This window comes from Mastomys coucha, unplaced genomic scaffold (assembly GCF_008632895.1).
Source record: "Mastomys coucha isolate ucsf_1 unplaced genomic scaffold, UCSF_Mcou_1 pScaffold14, whole genome shotgun sequence".
In the NCBI taxonomy this organism is placed as follows: Eukaryota; Metazoa; Chordata; class Mammalia; order Rodentia; family Muridae; genus Mastomys; species Mastomys coucha.
The window spans coordinates 49,545,108-49,569,858 of NW_022196896.1; the positions used below are offsets into that span (position 1 = coordinate 49,545,108).

A 24,751-nucleotide genomic window follows, 5' to 3' on the forward strand; every position below is an offset into this window, starting at 1 on the left:
ATATATATATATATATGCTGCAGAAGTAGGTTTCTATATAACTCTGGAAATATCTTTAATGTTAGTTATCACTCCCAGTATTTTCTTTTAAATAAATCAGTTCTTTCTGAGATATTTATTTGTAAACCATGATATAAGCCCTATTTACAACTGTCCTGCTTACGGCACTTAGCCCACCCTCTCCACAGATGTACTTTTATCCCTTCAATGGTCTGCACTAGATTCTGGGTGTGGACTAGCATACACTGTCCTTCTATGGTCTGCACTAGATTCTGGGTGTGGATTAGCATACACTGTCCTTCTCTGGTCTGCACTAGATTCTGGGTGTGGACTAGCATACACTGTCCTTCTATGGTCTGCACTAGATTCTGGGTGTGGACTAGCATGCACTGTCCTTCTCTGGTCTGCACTAGGTTCTGGGTGTGGACTAGCATACACTGTCCTTCTATGGTCTGCACTAAATTCTGGGTGTGGACTAGCATACACTGTCCTTCTCTGGCCTGCACTAGGTTCTGGGTGTGGACTAGCATACACTGTGCCTTTTCAAGCTCAGTTTCAAATAACAATTTCAAGAGGGAAATTGATCATCAGGGTCTCTGAGCTTCAAAGAATTCATCCATGCTCCTTGAATCCCAAGACCTAGGGATGGTAATAATGGGTTCCTGCTCCCAATACTAACTCTTGCTCTGTTCCCTCAATTCTGACCACCACCCTGCAGTCTCTTTAGGAAACCTTCTCCCTCAGAAATCCCACAAGGAAACCTTTGTTTCCTATTGGGACTTCTCTGATACAGCTACTCTTATGGGTTTTTATACTATAATTTCATTTAATAACGTATCAGGTTGAGGGAGCATTCTATATAACTATATCATAGATAATTACTCTTTGTTAGCACGCACTCAGCTAAAACTTTTCTCCCAACTTGTACTTTGCCTTTCAAGGTACTCCTTATATTTTCCTCCAATACGAAAGAACTTTTTCGCCCTCCTTTATTTAACTTAAAGGCTGTAACACTAAATGTGAGCTTTTTCAGACTGCATTCTGATTGTCGCGTTGGGGTTGAAATTTCATTAGATTTCATTCTTAATTCTTTTCCTGGGCTCAGGTCAATTCTCCACAGAAGTTTACAGGATCTTGATTACATCCGGATAATTTCACACCCAGCTTTCTATTTAGAGATTCTTTTGGAAGATCTCATAGGTTGCCATGGGCCTCCTGGATAGCACAAGTCCGCACCAGTGCTCCACTGGCACCAGCCAGACCGGTTTTAAGTTCTCTGGAAAACTGTGAGCTTCCAGAAGATGGGAATCTGGCCTTTGAGTTACTTCTGCATCTCCAGCTTCTAGCAACTGAGTCTAGGCCAGATGTGGGTAGTGTCCAATGAACTTGTGTCAAATGAAAGAGTAACAAAGCAGCCTTTCCTTGGTTTTTTCCCTGGTCCTCAATTCTAACCCATCCTAAGATTTACACATCAATCTAGCCCAAGCTGGTCCAATTATTGTGCCCTGTGGAATTAAGAAGCATCATCACATCTTTTGATGCATAAAACACCTATGGGTGGCACCTATGCTCCCTGAAACCTCAAAATTGAATGTAGGGGACATAGGAAACTTCACATGCAGAGATGTTCATGTGTCTAGTAACAAAAATCCAGATAGATGGTAAAGTAATGTCTCATTCTCTTCATTTAGAACTGTGAAGGTGATGTATGTTGGCAGAGGTGCAGGTATGGAACAAGAAGAACTCTCCTAAGGCAGGAAGAAGTAAAGTTATCAATTGGAAATGGGGCTTCTCAAACTTAGTTGATGTCTCTTTACTGTGAAACTCTCCAGTTATAACAGGAACAGACAGACCAGGATAAAAGGCAGTAATGGAGAATGGGGATAAACTGTAGCTTGAATACCAAGGCAACATCCTTTGGTTTTATAAAGTTAAATGTCACTGAGGAAGAGACTAAAGTCTATTGGCAATGTAACCACGGCCCAGAGCACCCAGGTGTGTCAGCGTTAGGCATGTGTCATGACAGCAGAGTCATGCATTAAACAATCACTCCTCTAATCACGTAAGCTACATCAGTAATAAAAAAAAAAATAGTCTATTTTTTCCATCATCTTTGATACGCAATTAGATCTTAGGCAGTTACTCTCCAGCATCTGTAAAGGAACATAACCAACCTATAGGTAACAGTCCTCTACCATTCGTTTGTCCACCTATAGGGTAAAGCCTTGTCATGCTCTGGTATTTACTAGTCTGCAAGAGATTCCCTCCAGACACCTAGCAGACTGGGAAAAGGAAGATGTACGCAAAGGCTCAGCTAAAATACTTCATGCTGTGACGGGGGGGAGGGCGGAGGTACCCCTTAGACATTTTCCTCCATTCCCAAGCCCTCCTCACTGCTTCTCCTCCAGAACACAGACAGGGAAATGAATGTTCACTTTGCTCTTTTCATGTTCTTGTTAATCCCACACTAAACTAAAATTCCAAAACATTCCCACAGTGAGGTTCCTACTAGTTAATGATTGCCTAATCACAAAAGGTCAGACAGGGAGCCTGCCTCCAAAACCACAGTAATGGAGTTCTTTGTGAACATCCACGTGTTCTGAGGATCCACTTCAAGGCCAGCCTTGGAGCTGGTTCATGGTCAAAAAGCCTATGACCCACAGCAGTGTCTGGGTTCCCTAGCTTTATGTACCCAGTTCTCCTCTGAACACTTTCTTTCAAGACAAAAATGTTGATGGCATTCTCTCCTGAAGCTGGAAGTGAAACTCCCTCTCACTGGGAGAACTGGAATGTTTGAGATAACCCATCTAATATATTCTGCCAAGAGAAACCCAGGACAGGCCACAGCATGAAGGCCGTCTGTGCTTTGCAGGAAATTTCTCTCCATTAACAAGCTTTTGTTTTAAACATTAACTAGAAAGTTTTCCAGTCTTGCTCTTAAAGGTCAGGACCAAGCTGGGGAGACAGGTGGGAGGGAGAGCCACTTGCTGCTAGGGTGCTAGGCTGCCTGCACTCACCATTTTCTTACCACGATTCCAACATTCCCCTCCTTTGGGTTATCCTAAAGTGGACTGGGGGTCTGTTTCAACTACTGCATCAGATGTTCTTAAGAATAAATAGAAAAAAAAAGAATAAATAGACAGACTTGCTCGATGCTTTGAGAGGGGGAAGAAAATCAAAGATTAAAAATACTTGGTTCACCCCAGAGGAAGAGGAGGCAGAAAATGTGTAAGAGTCAGAGGAACTAAAGGACACCAAGAAAACAAGACCTTCTAAATCAACATAAACAAAGCTCATAGGAACTTACAGACCCTGAGGCAGCATGCACACTGCCTCCACCAGTCTGCATCACTCCCTCTGCATGTCTATTATGGCTTCCAGTTTACTGTTTTTATGGAATTCCTGACTGTGTGAACAAGTGGGTCTCTGATTCTTGTACTTTTTCTTGGACTTTTTGCCTTCTGTTGGTTTGTCTTGTCAAATTTAGATGTGATGGTTTTTGTTTTATCTTATTATATCATTTTTTTATATTTTACTATTATCTCTTAGGAGCCTGTTCTTTTCTAATTAGAGACAGAGAGGGAGTAGATCAGGATACAAGGAGAAATGGGAAGGAATGGGGAGGAGTAGAGGGAGGGGAAGTCATAATCAGGATGTTATTATATGAGAAAAAAATCTACTTTCAATTTAAAAAAAAAAATACTTGGTTCATTCACCCAGAGCCATGGCCAAGACAGAAGTCATAGCCCATGGCTTCTATGGAGGCGAAGCTAAGGGGTAAGGCTAGAGGCAGCTGACAGGAAAAAAGAAAGAATTTCACCAGTTGTCGCTCACAAAGAGCTAAGGTTTTAATATGTAACCTGAGTTTCTACATGGCCTCCAGGACATTGGAATGCAGTGGCAAATGTGGCCTCTTTGCCCTGGGTCACTAACACTTGCTCCTAACTACACGCTCAGTAGAACTTTAGCTCCTGACAATGCCTCCTACTAACTCGACATTTCTGAGAAGTCCCGAGGAAGGCTTTCATATCTTCACAGATAAACGCACCAGCTGCCAATGGCATCTCACATCCTACTGACATGGGTTCTACTGAGTGGGTAATGGCTGCCAAACTGCTTTCACTCTATGGCCAAATTTATATACATACATACATATATACATATACATATATATATATACATATACATATATATATACATATATATCATATATGTGTGTATACATATATATCATGTATGTATGTATACATATATGTATGTATATACATGTGTGTATATATATATTTATATTCTTACCATATTTGTTCTTATATGGTAAGACTCCTGGGTGGGAGTAGTAATACTGGAAACTCTCACTCGATTACTAATAAGAAGAATAATTGGGCTAATAAGAAGAATAATTGGGATAATAGATCTAATCTAGTGACATATATAATGAAGTTTGGTTTTTGTTGAACAATATAACAGACTATCCCTCTGTTCCCTGGATTCTCAACACAGTTTGGTTCTATTTTGCCTGCTGCCTTTGTACCTCAGGGTTGTTCTCACTAGAAGGAACTAGATTTATGTGCATGGGAACAGCAGCTACATGAAATGGAGCCTAGCCTCTGAAGTCAGAGCATTACTCTGTTTTTTATGTGAGGGAAGTCAGAGAGGGTATCATAAAAATAGCCCCTGGATTCCTCAGCCATTCTTTGGCCAGCCTAACTCCTAGCAAGGATTTCTTTCAGTTGTTTAGGCTAGATATCTGAGAACTGGAGTAAGCAAATGTGTTCTAAGAGGCATGAGGACATAAAAAGTTATAGGCCAACCACTCCTCATGTCCCTGGCTCTCATCAGACATAGCTTAAATTCACCTCTCACTACCACATAGCCATCGGCCTTTTCTGCCTCTCCATTTGCAGCTCTGTGTATTCCACTTTATACAGATAAGTTTAAGTCTACAATCCCTTCCAGTTCGTCTAAGTAATGTATGTTCTAAGGTAAAAAAGGAGACCACAACCAGCACTAACAACGATGACAGAAACCCAGGTCAGATGCCGAAGAGATGGGCAGCTTGAAATTCTGTAGCTGGGCCTGCCTGCTTCATAGAAGACTCCATGAAGCCACAAGAGAGTTCCCTGACTCTCCAGTCTGGAGGGATTTCTGTGACTCTAAAATCTGGCCCTAGGCTGGGACTTTAGGCCAAGAGCTAGCTGTTCTGAATTTAGATATAAAGATAGATAGAAAGTCAAGGAATAGGGGCAATTTTAATTATTTATCTCATCTCTCTTGTTCCCTGTCATCAAATAAGGCATCATTGCTAAGCTGAATCACAGGAAATTAAACACAAATATTAATATGAAAGCATCTTACAATGTTTTTCACCTTCCTACATCTAATTTGGAAAGTAGATTATTAAGTGTCTATTGACGAACACAAAGGGGCCTGACACAAATGTAAATAACTGGATAGTGTTACAGAGTTACCACACTTGCCTTTAGACCATCATTTACAAGCTACCAATGTTCTTTATAAAAAAGACGGACAGGCATATTGTTGCATTGGACTATAATGTGTTACTGTATTTTAATAGCTAGAATACTGTGAGATAAAAAGGGTATCGGTCATTAAGCACATGATTCATTCGCCCAGCAAATATGAATAACTACTAGGTTCCCAGCAGCACTTCTCAGGATAACCAGGATGTGTTTGTAATGAGACAAGAACTTCTGCTCCCCTTCCCTTGGAGTTTATAATCTCTTAATTAAAGACACAGAGGAGATATCGGTTACCTAAAGATGACAAAATTTCCCATGTTTTTAAATTCAGTTTCAGTGGATCAATAACTCGGGTACAACCTGACTGGATTCTTCACTTCTCAGCTGCTTTAGTTTTTCACAGGGTTACAACTTGCTGGTCCCGGGTTTGCGGCCTCAACCTAAAAGTTACTTCTGAAGAATAAATGAGTGAATTCTCTCATCTGCCATTGATAGTATGCGATTTCTTGCAGTTTGGTAGAATGGGAAAACTTGGTTACCATTTGTCTGAGGGCATGCATGGTAGCCTCATGTGTAGCAACTTTTCTTCAGGCTTGTCCCTGTGCAGCAAGGACATGGAGTCATATGAGTAAAAGTGGTGTGTGTGTGTGTGTGTGTGTGTGAATATATCTGTGTGTGTGTGCACTATGTATATATATATAAAGTACATATGCATGTGTGTATGTGTATTATGTGTATGTATGTATATTATGTGTGTGTATATATATGTGCGCATGTGTGCATATGTGTGCATGTATATGTGTGTAATCTATGTATTTGAGTACGACATGTATGTGTATATATGTAATGTATATGTATGATATGTATATATATATATGTTTGTACCAATATGTGTGTATGGTGTGTATGTGAATGTATCTGTGTATATGTGTGTGTGCACTATATATGTGTGTGTGTGTATGATATATATGTGTGTTATATGTGATATATACATGTATTATATATTATATATTACATGTATATATTATGTATAATATGTGATGTATTATATATTATTATATGATATATCACATGTGATATATACATGTATATGTGTATATCATGTGTATGTACATATATGTTATATATATGTATGTGCATGTGTGCATATGTATATATATATATATGCATGTGCATCTATGTATATTGTATGCCATGTATTTTTATATGTATATTGCATGTATATGTATATGTACATGTATGTATATGAACACATGTATTATATATGTACCTATGTGTGTGTGTATGTTCACATGTGTACATTTATAATGCATATTTGCAGTGAAACCATAACTGGCCTCAAAACCCATCAGACATTTGGTTCCTGATTCATGACATTCCTAGGTGTTTTCCTTGTGAGCATCTGAGATCAAATGATCTGACTGTTAGGCATATTTGTTGGTAGCATAATTAGAGACAAGGTATCTCCAAAATCCCATTACTCACTGGGTGAGTGCAGAGTCTCAAAGCCTTCCATACCAGCTGTTCCCAGGAGATTTCCCCAGCCACGTCTACTGCCAGTGGTATGGTAGAGGAACTTAGAGTGCAGTCTTCTGAAAGGAGATTTCCAGTAGGAACTGGTTTAGAATCAGGTCAAAGGTAAATCACATGGAAACGTTTCAGAAATAGATGTAAAGGACGGAAAGCTCATTTTGCTAAACGTGTGTTCAAATCCGCACAGGAGTTACCCCATTGCTTCACTTCCCTCCCTCTCTTCCTCGTCCTGCTCCCTCTTCTTCTGAGGGCTGTTAGGAGTTTAAAAGGCACTGGAAGGTGAGCTAACTCTCCTTAGCTGATGAAGCAGTGTTAGAATGAAACTGATTACCAGCCTTGCCATGCACTCCTTTTATATAACAAAGTGTAAGTTCAAAGCAGGATGAGGGTTTCAGTTAGCTATAAGGGAGCTAAAGGTTATGAGGTCGCTAGCCTGAGATGGTTCTATGCTTTCATGGCTGTTCTTGATTAGCCTTTACGGAGCTCTACGCATCTTAGAGTTCTCTGTGTAGGGGTTGTCTTGTTTTTCATATTCTGTTGCATTTTTGTGTATCAAGATTAATCTTTTTAGAATATTAATTATATTAATTATTAATTTAGAATTTTAGAAATGTAGAATATATCTTACTTGTATACTACTTAAATTGATTTTTAAACATTATTTGTATAGAGAGGTTTTTAAAGTATGAGTCTTGAGATGACAATTGCTGGTATATTGTAAATATTGACATTTTAGCTCAAGTGTTACATCGTTCTTCAAGTCTCTATTAGGGAAGGTTATCACATTATTATTTTATTACCTCTCAGTTTTAGAAGAAGGATTGAAGGTAAAAAAAAAAAATCAGCAATTTCTGGCAGTCATATAACAGATACCAAAGAAGTCCTTTGTTCTAGATTTAAGGAAACTAAGTTACTTGGGGGACAAATCACAAGTTTTCTACTAACCATTGCCTTTACAGGTGTCTGTTTCTACAACTGCCAAACACTTAGCTAGAAACAAGATACCTCAGGCACACGATATTTTCTTTGAGACCTAATTCACTGAAACCAACTCATGGTGCTGCACACACCTGTGTCAAAGGTGAAGCTCTGAACACGTTTGCCATAGCTAGCTCCACAGGGACAGAGACGATGCCTAACCTGGCTCCCTCACCTCCCTGTGGCTCTGCGTTGCCTGCGCCCTGCATTTCTTGTTGATTTGTTTCTCCTATAATGGGGTGGGTCTCTCCTTGACAACTGGGGACCACATTTAGCCAAGCAGCTGTCCGCTGGCATCTGAAGCGTGCAGCGCTTCAGGTCTGGCAGCATCTCAAAGGATTTATTATTACCATCCTATGATTTCATTTAGTATTAGTATTATTGTCTCTCCTATGAAATTCCAATGCTGAGCCTGCCACAAACCATCAAGAGACTGCAGGACGTGTGACAGTCTGCTCTCTGTGTTTCCGAACAGCTGTCGCTCCTTCTCCCAGTCCAGTTTCCACTTAACTACTGAAGAGCTTGAAGAGGTGACTATGGCCTCCTCAGTGGTCTCTTTATGGCCACTGCTTCTCAGTGCTGACCTTGAGAAGGGGAATGTCCTTCAAAGCAGCTTTTTTCAACAATCATGAGAGTTAGGAATCAAGAAACACTGATCCTGTGGCCATGGAAAAATCCCTTCTGGTCATGGTTTCCTCATACACTGAAGAAATAATGTTTCTTTTATGAGTGGGGATGTCTTGAAGTCCTTGAGACTGGCTCTACTTTTACCCTATCTCCTGGGGGAAAGAGCTCTCATTAGGAACATCTCAGGAAGAACCTAGACCCAACCTTCACATCTTCACTCCAGAACCTGCATCATTAACAAAAAATTAAGAGATAATAATCTGATGTATATAAGACAGTAAGATAGTTCTTCAACTGGAAATGTCAGGGTCTCTGCCCTAAAATCTATTGAGGTTTATAAAAATAAAAATAAAAAAATTAAAAAGTAACAGAAGCTGACAGTTGATCAGGAGGTCTAAGACTAGCTTTCGCTCCAGAGTGAGTTCTGTGCATTCAGCAAGACTCTTGCCTCTGAAATGGCTTTCAGGCCTCATCTCCCAAATTTCAATACCCACATCTCTCTGATGCAGCCACCTCCAACAGGCCTGGAGGCTCGCTTCTAGCTTCAAGCATTAAATGTAACCCTACATAAGACATGTTACCAAATTAATATCAGCTCTGTCTACTGACTCTGACTAGAGATCAGAAGAACTAGTAGATGGACCTGTTTGGAAGAGGCTCTAGTCCTATGGGGACTACGGGTTGTAGTAAAGTTGTAGATTGATCTGCCTTAACTTTTAAGCACTGATTGAGAGCTTGATGTGTGCCATACTCCATGCTAGAAAGAAAAAGGAAGAGAGCAATCAAAATCAGCATAAATTTGGCCTTTAGGAATTTGCAGTATTGCGAATTCTAGACGTACTGAAAACTATAAAGTGGCTGGGTGGTGGAGGTGCATGCCTTTTATCCCAGCACTTGAAAGGCAGAGGTAGGTAGATCTTTGAGTTTGAGAACAATCTGGTATACAGAAATGAGTTCCAGGATAGTCAAGGCTACACAGAGGAACCCTGTCTCAAAAATCCAAATATGTGTGTGTGTGTGTGTGTGTATGTGTGTGTGTATTTATAGTATATGTATAATATAATATTTCTATCATGTATCATACAAAATGCATCATCCATCATACAATATACAGTATATATATATATATATAATTACATGTGTAGCATGTATATATTATATATAACATATATATTTTTAAAGCAGTGTTTATATACATATATGGGAATATATGGCAGTAAATGGATATATATATTGAATTTTAAGACAGTACTATAGCATATTAAAGTGTTTGTAGATAGACTGATAACAAATGCATAATCCAGCCAGGTTGGAACCTGAGCTATCAGTAAGGAGTAAACTACATTGACCAGAAGTGTATGCTGTGAGAAAAATGGAATCCCTAATAGGCTAGAAATGGGGATTACTAGAAGTTCCTACATTTATAACCGCAGAACTTTATATAATTAACTAGAATGCTTTGGTAATTGGAGAGAAATATCTACTTCTCTCTGACTACTCATAAACCACAAACTTCAGACCAGGTAAATCCATTTAATAATGATCAAAAACAATCCAAATTCATATTCATGTAAGTTGTACAACCCATTCCAACCTATAGTGTTATTTTTAGGAGAAGTTAACCAAAGAGTTGCCTGCTCTCTAGGGACTCTTAAAGACTTAACATCTCCTACCACAAGCCTATGTCCCTAGAACGGCTACGTTGGCAGCACTTTCTGTCTCTGTGCCTTTGCCTGGGGTTTTCATAGAGAGAGCTCTTCATAGCTCTATTCGTGTGTGGAAGCCTGTTCTGTCCCTTCTCACCCAACTGAAACCCACGGTCATTCATGAAGCTCTTACTACCTGGCTCTCAAATCCAGCTTTGGGTGCCAGTAGAACTTACTCTGGACCACCTGTCTAAAATCATGTTCTGTTCCATATATTTCCCTAGATTCAGGTTCTAGCCCCAAAAGAATCAGGATGTCTCTCATGGGTATGGATAGTCCTTCCCAATTCTGGTGTCTAATAAGGTGTGTGTACTGCAGTCTGGCAAGCACTTATCAAGTACATGCTGTTGAGTATCTACTGCCCAAGCTACTCATATCTTTCAAAATAAGGATCTCCCCATCAGACAAATATGCAAAGTGAGTTTCAGATGAGCTAAAAGAAGCTGCATCTCAAATAGCATACATTGATGCAAACCAAAAAAATGAAGATCCACTCATTTTTTAATTATATTCCGACTTTTTAAAACAATTCATATATTGCTTTAGTACACTCTATAAATAGGAACATTAATATGGACTTGCCTATTTAAAAGGGGGATTTAGCAAAGGACATTTCTCTTTGCAGTGGGACAGCTGAAGAGGTGTAATTTAACAGCTTTCAGAAGCCCGTCACTGGAGTGATTGAGGTGGACAGAAGGCAGGGACATGACCACGGTCCTTAAAAGACACAAACAGGTGGGAGAGAGCAATGGGGGGTGGGCAGAGGGCTGGAAAGTACAAAAGGGAAGAGGCTTGCCTGGAAACAGCAGAGACTAGGAGAAGCAGGGTGTGAGACTGCCTGGAGAGAGAGAAGTGGGAGAGAGAGAGAGAGAGAGAAAGAGAGAGAGAGAGAGAGAAAGAGAGAGAGAGAGAAAGAGAGAAAGAGAGAGAGGGAGAGAGAGACACAGAGAGAGACAGAGAGAGAGACAGAGAGAGAGAGAGAGAGAGAGAGAAGTAAGAAGGAGATCAGGGAGAAGAGATGGAGAAGAGACAGGAAAGGGAAGAAGGAAGAGAGAAGAGGAGAGGGAAGGGGAGAGGAGAGCAAAGGAGAGAAGAGGAGGACAAAGGGCAAACTTGAACCCAGAACACATTTGGACAGATAACAAGTCAGACACAGAGGTAAAGCTTGAACAAATGACAGCCATAAAAAAAAAAAAAAATGAAAGAGGAACAGGCACGGGGCATAGAGGGTTAAATGATAGACTGTCAGAAGACAGAGCACATGAGGGAAGGAAAGACCTCGGTTTCTCTGTGAGTGGGGGGTTGGAAAGAGATTGTGGAGGTAAGAGTGGATCAGAATGGCGGTTGGGGAGGGGGGAGGATCTGTAAGGAGACAAACAAGAAATGAAGAAATGAGTGCAGGCATAGTGGCCTAACTGTCAGAAAGTCGCCAGGCTGTTCAGGTGGGCTGCAGGAAGAGCCACAGCTTTACCCAAGAGGGGACCATCAGAAAGACAGGAGCAGGCAATTTAAACAGCTAGCTACTGGGGGGCGGGGAGAAAAGGAAAAGGAAAGAAAAAAATAGATGGAAAGGTGAGAAGCAGGCGAGGGAAAACCCAAAGGAGACGCTGGCCCAGAAACCTTTTTAACTTTCTGTAAGAATCTTCAAGGCCCCAAACTAGGCCAAGATTCTGACTGACATTTCTGAGCTCACCAGCTGCTGTTTCCTTGAGAGGATTCTGACAGGAAGGCATAGAAATGCAAGCCAACTCTGCCAGCTCTGGAAATAAATAAATAACAACCCAGGCTCTGCCCTCCTCCATGGGGGCAGAAGCCTGCGGGGCAAGAAAGCCCACAGAGGAGGAGGGACCCGCCTGCAACTTTTCCCCAGGTATGTCACTGAGCTGATTCTGCATGCTGTGTTCTCCTCTATTTGTCCCCTGGCTGTCCCTGCCTTATCCAGCTGTCTTTCCTTCTTTGTGAATTTTTGGGGAGCCCTGTGGGTGATCCGCTTCTGTTATGTGAAGCCAGCAAGGCAGATCTAGGCAAGCAGGTGACGCTCCGGGTTCTGCATCTCAAACAAGCAGGAGCGGGAAGTTTGTGAGAGAAGCAGCCCCCACCGATGGGGATGGTGCATGTGGCTGACTTGCTGGCTGGTACTGAAGTGGGGCTTCTGTGTGCAGCAGCTTGGAGCAAAGATCAAAGTGGGAGGATATGGGTCCTGGGACACCCAGAGACCGTGAAAGGTGCTGTTTCTGGAATCCAACCGTGGGGAGAGATTCCTTCATAATCATCCAAGGGACTGGCACATCACCTCAGGAAGAGCTTTAGGGTGTGTGTGTGTGTGTGTGTGTGTGTGTTTGTGTGTGTGTGTGTGTGTGTAATGGATACATTTCAATATATATCTCAATATATATAACAATCACCCCAGAAGGCTGAGTTTTCAATGGCCCCACAGATGCCCCCACTATGGACAGTTACAAGATATTGAAAACTAAGAAGCAATCCCTGAACCATGTAGTTCCTTGGAAAGCTTGGACCAGAGCTCAGTGTCCCTGACTTGCCCCTTGGACTCTAAGTAACTGTTAGTCCTCCTTCAATTTAGTGACTGTACTGCAAGGGAGGGGGTGCAAGGGTGAGGCACAGCTGACTTGGCGCTAATGGCATTTGCTGTTATTCTGTATCGTTACATTTTTACGCTACGTATTATCATCATAATCTCTCTGCAAATGCCACATGAGGGTTTGTGAGCCAGTGGCTCTGTGCTGAGCTCTTGTCTCCGGAAAACCTGTTACATCATTTCGAACTTACTCTTCATCAAACCCCAGTGAACACCTTACTGATAAACACTGGCGCAAAGGGTTCAACACACAACTTGGGTCAAAACACTTGGCGCTCTTCCCAGATGGGATTTCCCTCTCTGTTTGGCATGTTGGCTAGCTGCATCCTCACCGTTAAAGGAGCTTCTAAGGAGAGTCTACACATCTTTGAGACATTTCTTTGAGACAGTTCACTATGTCCCTGCCTCTAATGGTTTTACCTCCTGTCTGTCACCTCATCTGTAAGAGGCCGGAATGTAGGGTCAGTTCTTTTCCCTTTCCCTGTACAGCATAAGAAGTACTGACCTGGTAGTTATCAGTGTGGTCTCCAGACCAGCAACATCAATATCCCCCAGAAACATGCTTCAGTGGCTACTTCCAGATCCTACCCCAGACTTACCAAATCAGGAACTCTGAAAGTGGGACTTACCACTCGTGTTTAAGTGGGATGGCCAGGAAACTGAATTAGAAACTCATGCTTTTTAAAGGTGCTGGTTCCTGGGTCCATCACATTCAGATTTCTTCCCAGTGACCTCAGGGCCAATTGTACAAAAGGAGACTTCAGCAAACAGCCCTCTTTGCGTTCCGGTTGGTTGTTTCTTTCCTCTGGAGTATTTTAAACACAGGTTACTTGTTACAGTGCTTAAAAGAGTATCTGCACACATATTGCTTCGCTGGGTGGGTCAGGGGGAGTTCAATCTGCGTCATTCTTTCCGTGTCGTGGGCCTTAAAAGACATAGGCTGAGAAATCAAAAGCGGAAACCATCAGGATGCCAGCCAATCACGAGGAAAGACAGGCGTGTTTCTCAAGTGCACAAGGAGTGTCACCAAGGTCACCTGGGATATACTGTACGACCAATTACAAACATTAGTGAAGAAGAAAGCATAGTTAAAGTATTTTATGGAATGAGGCAATTGAGAAGCTAATTCAGAAGAGCATGGAGTTCAAGACCAGATCGGGATACAGAGTGAAACCATGTGTCAAAAAAGGGAAGTCCATCTGTGGAAATGAGCAAAAGGGGGGAGGTAGGGGGAGGGCAAGATGGGAGGGTGTGATTCCCAGTAAAGACTGAACACTGGGAACATAGCTCACAAGGGTTTCATGTAGCCTTTCACTAGGTTAGCAATATGTTAACCACTCCTTGTAAAGAGGGTAATCATGTTTCAGAGTCCAACCATGTATCATCATGTGTGCAGAGATTCTTCATTAACCCAGACTAAAGTTTCCTTACACTGTTGTGGAGTGCATAGCTTGCAACAGTAATAATTTCATCACTTTAGAATCCAGTCTCTCCTTATCCTGTCCACTCTCAGACCAGTGGTTTTTCAAAGTCCTCCTACAACTTGCAACAAAATAAAGTGGATGTGGCTGCCAGAGTGCCCTCAGCAATGTGTTCCCAGCCTGCTGTCTGATTGTATGGCTTTGTCAGTGTGTAGGGACCTGGATCCTTAGTTCCTCATAGCACTAACAGTTAGCAAGACTCAGAAGTGATAGCATATAAGAATGCATATGGGCTTTTAATCATAAGGGGAAAAAAAATCAAGTGATAGAGCTACAACTTACCTGCTGTGTGATTTCAATACGTTTCTTAACCACTTTCTACCCCAAAATTCATTAACTCATTTGAGATAGAATTTTTATTTTGCTTATTGGCTTTTTAACAAATATTTCTTGTAATATATTTTGATTGTATTCTTTCCTCTTTATGAACCCCTCCCAGTTCCTCTCCACCTCCCTACTACCCAATTTCATGCTCTCTCTCTCTCTCTCTCTCTCTCTCTCTCTCTCTCTCTCTCTCTCTCTCTCTCTCTCTCTGTCTCTCTCTCTCTCAAAAGAAAGAGAAAAACAAAGAAAGCACACAAGCACACACACACACACATACGCACACAAGTCAGTTTTGTGTAAGCCAACTGCTTTGAGCATGAGCTTCGAGCATGGACTGAGGTTGATCTGCCAATGTCACTCCTTTAGAGAAAACTGGTGTTCTCTCCCAGCAGGTATCAGTTGCAATGAATTTCTTGGTTAGGAGTGGAACTTTGTGTCCAGGTCCCCTTCTGCTTGAAAAAATAAAAATTTCAAATATACCTCACAAGATTGGTGAGATTCCAAGACAAAGATTCCAAACCAAAGCTTTTGAAGAGTGTTGGCTCCTTCTCATCCCTGGTTCTATCCCTCCCTGAAGTCCCAGCTCTGAATCACCAGGAGAAGTTAGAAAGGAGGGCAAGTTAGCATCATGTCACCAGCCTTCCCTGTTCTGAGCTAGGTGGCAGAATACCTGAAAGGAAGGAAGTTAGGATTTTGAAGCTGGTGCTGCCCCGACTGCCCCTGAGAAGTTAAACCAGGATGTATACCCAATCAACACTCAGAACTAGTCAGTGCTTTAAAAATAGCAAAACTTCCTGGCTGAGCCCCCAGAAAAAAGAGGATCCTATCACCAGATACTCCCCTTTGCTTGCCTTAGAGAGAGGGGACTCTGACATGCTTCCTACCCTGTCAGCTTGATGATAGTCCCAAAGGATGCTTAAACTCTAGAATGGCTTGGGTTTCATGAACAACCATCGAGATCACCAGTAGTAGATGTCAGAGTATAAGGCAAAAGTCATCAGACATTGAGGTGAGGCCTCTCTGTGAGGCCACTCCTCCCCATGCTTCCATTGTTACAAACAGAAAGCTTGACCAGGCTCAGAGATAGAACAGGGAAGGAACACAAAGATGCCTTCACTGGAGATACAGAGAGGGAGCTACAGGTGACATTCACCATGGTCCAGGTCTTTTCTCCTCTTTCAGTAAAGGGCTGAGAGTCTCAATTCGGATCTGTCATTAGAGAAAAAAAAATGCCCTCTATAACTAACGGACTGTCTGAGCATCTTACTAAGTCACTCATAAAGGTCCCCAAACTGAGACTGATGCCCCCAGAAACTCATTCGATTCTTGTTAGAAACAATGCTGATGAAGACCCTTCCTCTCGGCTTCTTTACAGACATGTCATAATGTTTTAAGGGCTTTTTTGAGGCAGACCAGAATTCTTAGGATAACATCTTTTAGTAATAGTTAAGCTTTCCTAAATACTTATGAGTAAATCCATATATAAAAATAATTTTATGTTAATGAAAGGCTTTTAAGTGGGTCATTCATAAAGACCCACATGGTGTGTATACCTAGTCACTGCATTAGTAAGTAAGATATTATATACTACTACTATTAATAATAAAACCATTTTTTAAGCTAATGCATGCTCACAGCACTTTACTCTTCCCAAAAGTCTCTCACTGGGGTTTCTTGTGGCGTAAGCATTATTATTCCCACTTTTCAAATAAGGAAACTGAGGCTATAATCAAGCCCCAGCGTTCATCCTCATGCCCACTGCATCCAATAACCTTGAAGATTACAGCACTGTGTTCATCTGTAATCTGCTCTTCTCCCTGTCTCAAACCATTCCCAATTTTCCCCAAATTTCAGAAATGTTCCAAAGACCATCACCAGGAATTCACCACCCTCTTGTCTCTAGAAGGCAGTGTTGGCACTTTTTGTGGTCTACTATATGAACGTTCAGCTCAGGAAAAGAAGAAAAGAAAAGAAAAAACAAGAACCACAATTGTTGTTTGTGATCTTGGCACCACTTTCACTGTTGCTTAAGTTCTGATGCTTATCAATACACCTGCTTCATAGAAATAAAGGGTAGAGCAGTGTAGAATTGGAGACTTACAAATTAGTCAATTGTGGGACAGAGTTGAGTGGTGGGGATGCATGTGACATATTTTCATTAGCCTGTTCTCTTAAGAAACTCAAGACTTTCATGTGGCATCTCATTAATCACCAACCACCTCTTGGTGGGCAGATGGGGTTCCTCAACTGCTATTTTCAGATAAATGTCCTGGCATCTGGGTACAGATGAGGAGAAAGGTGAGTGTTTGCCAACACAACACAATATACAAGTGTCTGGGTAGCATGCCTCATCTCAGTTCTCCTCAACACCACCTATCAAAGACACAAAATTCAAGCTGATTGAAAATAATGAGATGATCTGGAAACACTGAACACACAGTTTCCTTATCAACGTTGCCCTGTGCCAACCCCAGGGAAGTGAGTGTCTTCATGTTCTCCATCTTACAACCTTTCTCGCCATTTTTCTTGTCCATCAGGTATTCAGATTGCTGCAGTTTCATAGTTTTTCCAAGTCTGCCATTCACAACATTTTCAAATCCACTTTGTGAATGTCCTTCCTGTATGCTAAGTTAGATTCCAATGAAGTGCAACAAGAATTTAAATAAGCCTTTAGGGTCCTCCCTTGACCTTTCTATTGACTCTCAAAGCTCTCTGAGTATTCTAAATGATTAAGAATGTCAGCTTCCTGAACTCATGAACTGCAGAGTTATTAGTTATTAACACTTTTTCATTTTTTCAGAAGATTTTACAGAGAACTTTTTTGTGACATGTTGACCATATGAGTTTGTGCTTAACAAAGACCAAACAATTCACACCCAAATGATAAACTCGATTATGTAGTTACATTCCCTAGTTATCTCAAATGTTTTCCCTGAAAAACTTGTTTATTTGTATTCCTACATGAACTCATCACCATCCTCCTGGCTCTCGATTAGTTAAATCTCATAGAACTTGTCTTTACAGTTCTTAGGAACAGAAAACACAGTGGCCTCTCTTAGCTTTGCAGACATTCACTCCTGACAATACATGTGCCAAACATTTTGGAGGACTCTGATGTGACAAATTTGACAAGTGAGGATGAAAATTGGCCCTGTTCTTGAGCACTATGGCTCTCTAAACAGATGAGACATTTGTACTTTTCTCAAAGTCATCTTTGAGAGAAGACAACATCTCCTTTGACCTGAGCCTATATCCCTACAGAGATATTTGTCGATAAGACCACTCCACCAAATGTTCAGGAAGCTCCGCCATAGACTCACTTATATTTTTGTGAGACAAGCTTGTGCTTCATCCCAGAAGAATGGTATCTTTTCAGAGCAGAAAGAACCTTAAACAGCCAATAGATGAGATGAAGTGAATTACTGGATTATTCCCAGTGTCATCCAGAAAGATTTTGACTAGTATGCTAGTATGCCTGGGACATTTTTCCTTCACACCTAATGGAGGAAGAAACACACACACACACACACACACACACGATTTCTAAATCAGTCCAATACCAGTACACCAAACTCAAAACTGGAAAAGGATGAAAATGGAATATAAAACCCTCATGTCCTTCCTTCCTTCTTTCCTTCCTTCCCTTCCTTCCCAACACCTCTTACCTCCCAAGCTCTCGTGGAGAGAACCTGTACTGACCCAAGGCTGTTCTTCCAATCTGGTTAGGTTTGTTTTTTTTTTAAAAAATAATTCCATTTGCATATAAGTAAACTCATTTATAGAGCCATATCTTCATGTGTAAAACCAGAAAGGAGTGGGAAAACAGCTTCCCATAGACATGAGAACTCAAAGAGCTGGCATAGGGAAGGCATTGAAAATGATCCTGTCACAGAAAATTTGTCTGAAAAAAATTACTTATCACTATTATTGTTCTTTGATTGTATATGAAGCAGCCCCTCATGGAGCTGAGCCGGCTCTAGACCTACTTCTCTTAGCTCACTTCTCTATTTCCTGACAGAGAATTCTATGCCAAGAAGCTCAAACCCTGAATTTTCCCCATCCAGGATGATCAGTCCAGACCCTGAATGGCTCAACAGCTGCCAGTGTCCGTTCCTCTCGTACAGCCCAGGCTTCACAGATTGTGAGGCAGGTGATGGGCCATGGGCAGCAGGGGCTGAACAAAAAAGATCCCTTCCACAATGAACAATTGTGTTGGAATGCTCAGCTGGCAGCTGCAGCCTGTCAGCACATTCCAAGCAACCCAAGTAGGAAGCACAATAGCGCCTGGTCCAGGCTCTAAGCTGAGCCGTTCTCCCCATGCACGGAGTCACCCCTTGTTTTAATGTTCTATCCACTTCATAATATTAAAAAGGAGAAGAACCACTTTGAAATTCACCCTGCAGCCTGTACCCTGGTTACTAACAGTGATAATGCACTTGCCAGGCCATAACTGCACTGAAATCTCTAGTGACCTTTCGGGGAGTCTTGGGGGCCTTGATCTCAGACTGAAGTGTATAGGGGGAAATTTGTTCCAAACATGCTTTGCCTGTTAAGCCAAGATGGCAAGTTACTCTAGTATAGTTTCTGGGAGTATAGAACAGATGACATCAGCTCCCAGGGATCCTTAGCGTTTCTCACCTGTGCAAGGAAGAAAGCAGCTCTGCCTTCTGTTCGACAAGTGCCTTGGAGGACACCGCTTCCCCAGGCCACATGCTTCTTTATATCCTCATAGATATCACTGCACTATGGAATGTAAGGAAGTGTGTGGTTTTGGCAAGTGCTTCTTCACGGCCGATGGCTCCACCCAGAGAACTCGTCGTTGACTTCTTCATTCCTTAGCTACATTGTTCTATCTGCAGGTGCCTCCTTCCCCAGTAATCCATCTCTGCAGACTTCTCCCGCAATACTGGGTTTCAGGCCAACTATGCTCCCCATTCTAGCCCCTTTATACCAACCTCCCTGGTGCCATTCCTCACACCTACTCTCAGAGAATCAGCTCCCAGGGTTCTAGTTCCTTCCTCTGCTCAGATCACTCCTGCAATGGATGTTTCTACTAAGCAAGCTCAGTGATAGTTCATGGTGCTGGATGTGTGGCAGTTGTTGTTGTATGTGTGACTTGTGTTATAAACATAGAGTATACAACCACTGGGCTCCAAAGAACACCACCCTGGTAGAGGCTCCACACCTCCTGGCCCTGCTGCACTGTTCTTTCTACTACACAACCCCCGTCAGTGTGTTGCTTCTGGGCCACACTGTCTGAGGAAAGATAGGGGTCCTAAAATAGTGCTGCATTCATTTAATGGCCCAAGTTCCTTTGTTCCCAGCCCAGTCCCCTGTGTTCTCAATCCTGACTCTCTAGTGTCTAAGCTCATGCCATGAAGGAGGTAGGCTCTAGAGGGAAACCGAGAAGAGGTGCTGTGGTGATCTGCCTGGTGCAGGCTAGGACTCCATTAAACATGCAGCCTGAGCTGCTATGCAAAACAAAAGGAAGCACTGTAGCATTTGAAGATGCATGCCCAGAAGCCCAGGATGGGAGAAAAGGAAGAAGAGACCCTCAAAAGCATCAGCACACCGAACACACTGGGCAGCTCTCTCATGCTCCCAAGGGAGATGCAGCCATATTGGGGACTGCTACATCCTTCTTTCAGGAACCAGGTAGTCCCCTGGCTACCCGCAAGAGCATGCCATCCTATTCGTCGGGGGATAGGTGAGAATGTGGAAGGATGGGGGAGGGAATTAATAGAGTTGGGCCAGCTACAGGCCTGAGCACAGGTTCTTACCACTATAGATCAGTGCCCAGGATCTGGGTAATTTGTGTAAATTGTTGTCACTCTTAGGGTATTCCTGGAGTCTAGGGTGTGGAGACCAGGGATGCAATGAAGCATGTATAGTGCACAGACCACCTCCATAGCAAAGAAGAACCCAGTTCAAAATTTCAATGTGTGAAGATCGAGACACCCTGTATTTGATACAGTCTGACACTGGCATTTTCCAAGAAAAATCTTTGTCCTTTCTGTTTTAGACTTCATTCCTTTTTATATAAAATATCTGATGCTTCAAATTGAACTTCTTTTCATTTTTCTAATTTTCCATTTTTCAAACTTGCCATTTTTCTAACTTGCCTGTCTTTTTCTTTTCTAACTTTACCTGCTCTACCCGTGGATTTTTTTTCTACCCTGGTGTCTGGTTTCATGTCATTCTAAAACCAGGGGTATGTTATATAGGTGACTGTGTTGCTGATGATGGGTCAAAAAACATGGGCAAAGAGAAGGAATGAGTTGGGGAAGCCGTATTCAGAATTCTTATGTGCGCTTTTTCAGAAATAAACCTAGACAGCCAGGCTGACTCTGCCTTTGTAATTACCTGGCTTCTTGCTCCCCTAACATAAGCTGTGGGCAAGATAGACATGGGAGAAGATAGAGGGCAGGAGCCACAAGACACATGTCATTGGAAAAAGGGCAGTGGAGAAGGTAAGATTGTGACTGCCAAGCCAAGAGGATTCACACCAAGGAGGTGTGGCCCAGGACACAAAGGAACTTCAGTATTATCCTAGAGTCACGCCGTATTTTGTGATGCTAATTTCTCTCATCACAACGTCCATAGGTGATAGGTATGAATTTATCCAGTTGCCTTCTCTGCGGTGCACTGTTGGGTGCTTGGAAGTATGAGGTACCTTGTTGATTCTAGACAGGCCTCTTAAATTAGAGTCCATCTGAAGAAGCTGGTCGCCTAGCTACCTCCCTTCTAGACAGTCTGGTGGGTTTTCATACGCTCACAGATAAGTACAAATCCTTGTTGATGAGTGAGGGGGCTAACTCACAAGGCAAGATGAAGTTGAAAGTGACGTTTTGGCCTCAAGGCAGGCAGAATTGCCCCTCAGACTCTCCTACAGGTTTTGCTGTTTCCACTGTGCACCCTAGGGACTCAGTACACCCTTCATTACTCTCAAAATTCACAAAAAGCAAACTAGGCGTGCTTTCCACCATATAGACAAACATGCTGACCTGTCAAGATGCTACTGAACACCTCGATATCAAAATCATTATTTAATATTTGCCAGTATCAAATTCTCAATATCAAATAAATAAACCAATAAAATCAAGAAAGCATAGGTGGGTTTTGAACACAGATAATTTCAGTCCAAGGCTATAAATTTTCTTCTCTCTTTTGAGGGGGTTGGTTTGGGGGATCTTGTTTGTTTGATTTGGTTTGGCTTTAGAGACAGGCTTTCTCTGTGTAGCATTGGCTGTCCTGGAACTCACTCTGTATTCCAGGCTGACCTCAAACTCACAGATCCACCTGCCTCTGTTTCCCAAGTGCTGAATTTTAAGTGTGTGTCACCACTGCCTGGTCACACTTTCTTATCAATTACTTCTATTTATCAAGAAGAAAAAAATTAAATGTTAGCCAGTAACTAGCCCCAAAGGAGAAAGTAGATTTTCTGCAAGCACTCAAACTATCTTTTCTGCGTACACCTTTCCTCTCCTTATCCCAATGCCTTATAGAGATAGTCAAGCCATATTTTGGGGGAGTCTCTCCTTCCTACCCACACTTGATCTCACTTTACTACTAACAAGTCAAAACAGAGGATACCCCTTCTAGTTCAATGGTCCTCAAACTTTAGATGCCTCAGAATCACCGAAAAAGGAGGGTAGATGATTTGGGGGACCCCATTCTGTGTATCTCGGGTGGTAAATGTTACTTTTCCCTTACAAGGTCAACTTGTAAGTTCTTACATACTGGAATCCAGGCTTCTTCATGATCTACAAGAACCAAAAATGCCTCAGTCTCCCTCTTAGAGTCTACCAAACTCAATTCCATCCATTCTTTCAAACCGGAGGACTGGGATATCTATTACTGGGAAAAAGAATGAAGATAACATATTTACATAATAAAAATTGTCAAACAATGTAAATTAGCAAATGGCAGTTGCCACATTCAGATGTATGAACCTTATAGATATCGTGTAAAGTAAAATTAACATGCTACAGATAAATATTTATAATATGAAACATTGAAATATATTGATTCAGAACATGCATAAATCACAAAAGCTATAAAGAAAAACATCTAAATGACAAGAAAACAAGAAACTCAGGATCACAGTTACTGTATATCATCCCCACCTACTTATATTTCATTTTTAATGCAAATGTGATACATTCATAGAGGGTTATATAATGCACATTTACATATGCATACACATATATTTGACAATTTGTTAAGTTTGTTTTAGAATATAAAAGAGTTTCTATTGTTTTTCCTATATTCTATAATTGTATTCCATTTTTGTGCCTAATGTTCTATTGAAAAATAATAAGAGGTAAAGAAAATAAATAAATAAAAACTAGAAAGCATATGGACTTTTGAGATTTCTTTCAAGTCGTATGAGAGGTTAGATAGGGCAATGTACTCTTTGGGGAGGTTGATTCATGCTAATGTGGTTCTCTCTGTTACAGGCTTGGACACGTGATGCTCGAACTCCAAGAACTTCACACACTTCAGGCTGCAGTCACCTCCGAAGGGAGTGGCCTCCTGCTCTGGCTGGTCAAACGGAACCAAGTCCGTCTTCCTGAGAGGTTTGGTCCCCTTCAACCAGCTACAGCAGGGCTGGCAAAGCCCAGTCTTTGGAGAAAGAGAAGAGAAGAGAAATTATCTGCTACAGCCTTGTTTATGAAAAGCAATGCTGATTTTGTCATCATAGCCTTATGTTCACAGGAAGGAAGAAGAAAGGAGAGAGCCCAGGTTAACAAGAGATAATAGGTCTCATGCTCAACACACAGAAGCCTCTGCCTTTGCACCCACATTTAGAGCCATGCACACACCTTTTATGCACACCCACTAATGATGCTAAGGATGGAGCTTAGGCCAACCTTAGACCAGCCAGTGGCAGAATATGATACATAGGAGACAGGTCTTCTGCTCACAAGCACCAAGAAGCATAAGTAAGGCCACTGACCATGGAAACACAACACAGTACAATGGAATTGCAGGTCAGAACATGCTTAATCCAAGATATAATTCATATATATGCATGTATATATATACATATGCATGCATATGTACATATATATGTATATATGTATATGGGTATTTATGAGTATATATAGTTCACTGAATTTGCCTGTGACATTCTACATAATTCTCCATGAAACCCAGTTGTGTACACTGAAATTAAAGTACACAGAAAGAGGTTACCGAGCTCCCAGTAGCTGGTACCAGTAATTAAGGTAAAACCCTGGCTTCCTGTTTGAATCCTGCCCATCTTGTCTATTAGCTATGATACGAGCTCAGTCAAATAACCTCAGTTACTTCTGTAAAAACATTAGTTGCTTCTTCACCAGTAAGTAGAAAGAGTGACCTGGATCATATCATTGTTCTAAGATTTTGAAAAGACAATGTCTGTAAATAACCAACCATAAGCATTCAGAGAATGTGTATCTTGCTCTTATGACAACCATGGTGTCATGGCCAGAGGCATGATCCCTAAAGAAGGAAGAACAAATTTTAAAAGATAATATTTCCAAAATAAATGTAAAATTTATTCTGGAATATTTATATTCCTTCTATTGATTCTACTTACCTGCAACAAACATTCATCCTAGTGTGTAATTTTAGTATGTAGTAAGTTTTGCTAAAAATTACTTCACACTACTGCCTGCGAAGAGGTTTCTGACAGCTGTTGAGCTTGTCCTATAGCCATAGAGCCTCCTGGCTGTGAAACATGTTTTCTAAAGGCAGATAATGAACATGGCTGCAGCTGGCTGCCTGCCCCTCCACTCTGAACCTGTTTCCTCATGGAAAGAATGGGGACATCAATATTATCTATATTAAAAAGAATTCATGGGAGTGAAAATAATGTACAAAGGTCTAAACGTAGGACTGGGTGCACAATGAGGTTTTTTCTCTTTGACAATGCTTTTAAAATCAAATTGGTATGCAATAAACTTTTCTCTAATAAATGCTTACATTTGTCATTTATTTATTCTCAACATAAACTGTAGAATTGTGAGATTTCTGTTA

General features: G+C 41.5%; 1 long non-coding RNA gene across 1 annotated transcript; it reads left to right on the forward strand.

Annotated features, from left to right (window-relative positions):
• The first annotated feature begins 10,939 nt into the window (after positions 1 to 10,939).
• On the forward strand, positions 10,940 to 23,460 carry LOC116088224. The gene is made up of 3 exons (XR_004117829.1): positions 10,940 to 11,059; positions 12,039 to 12,194; positions 23,188 to 23,460. It is a non-coding gene; the product is annotated as an uncharacterized LOC116088224 (long non-coding RNA).
• Positions 23,461 to 24,751: the final 1,291 nt, after the last annotated feature.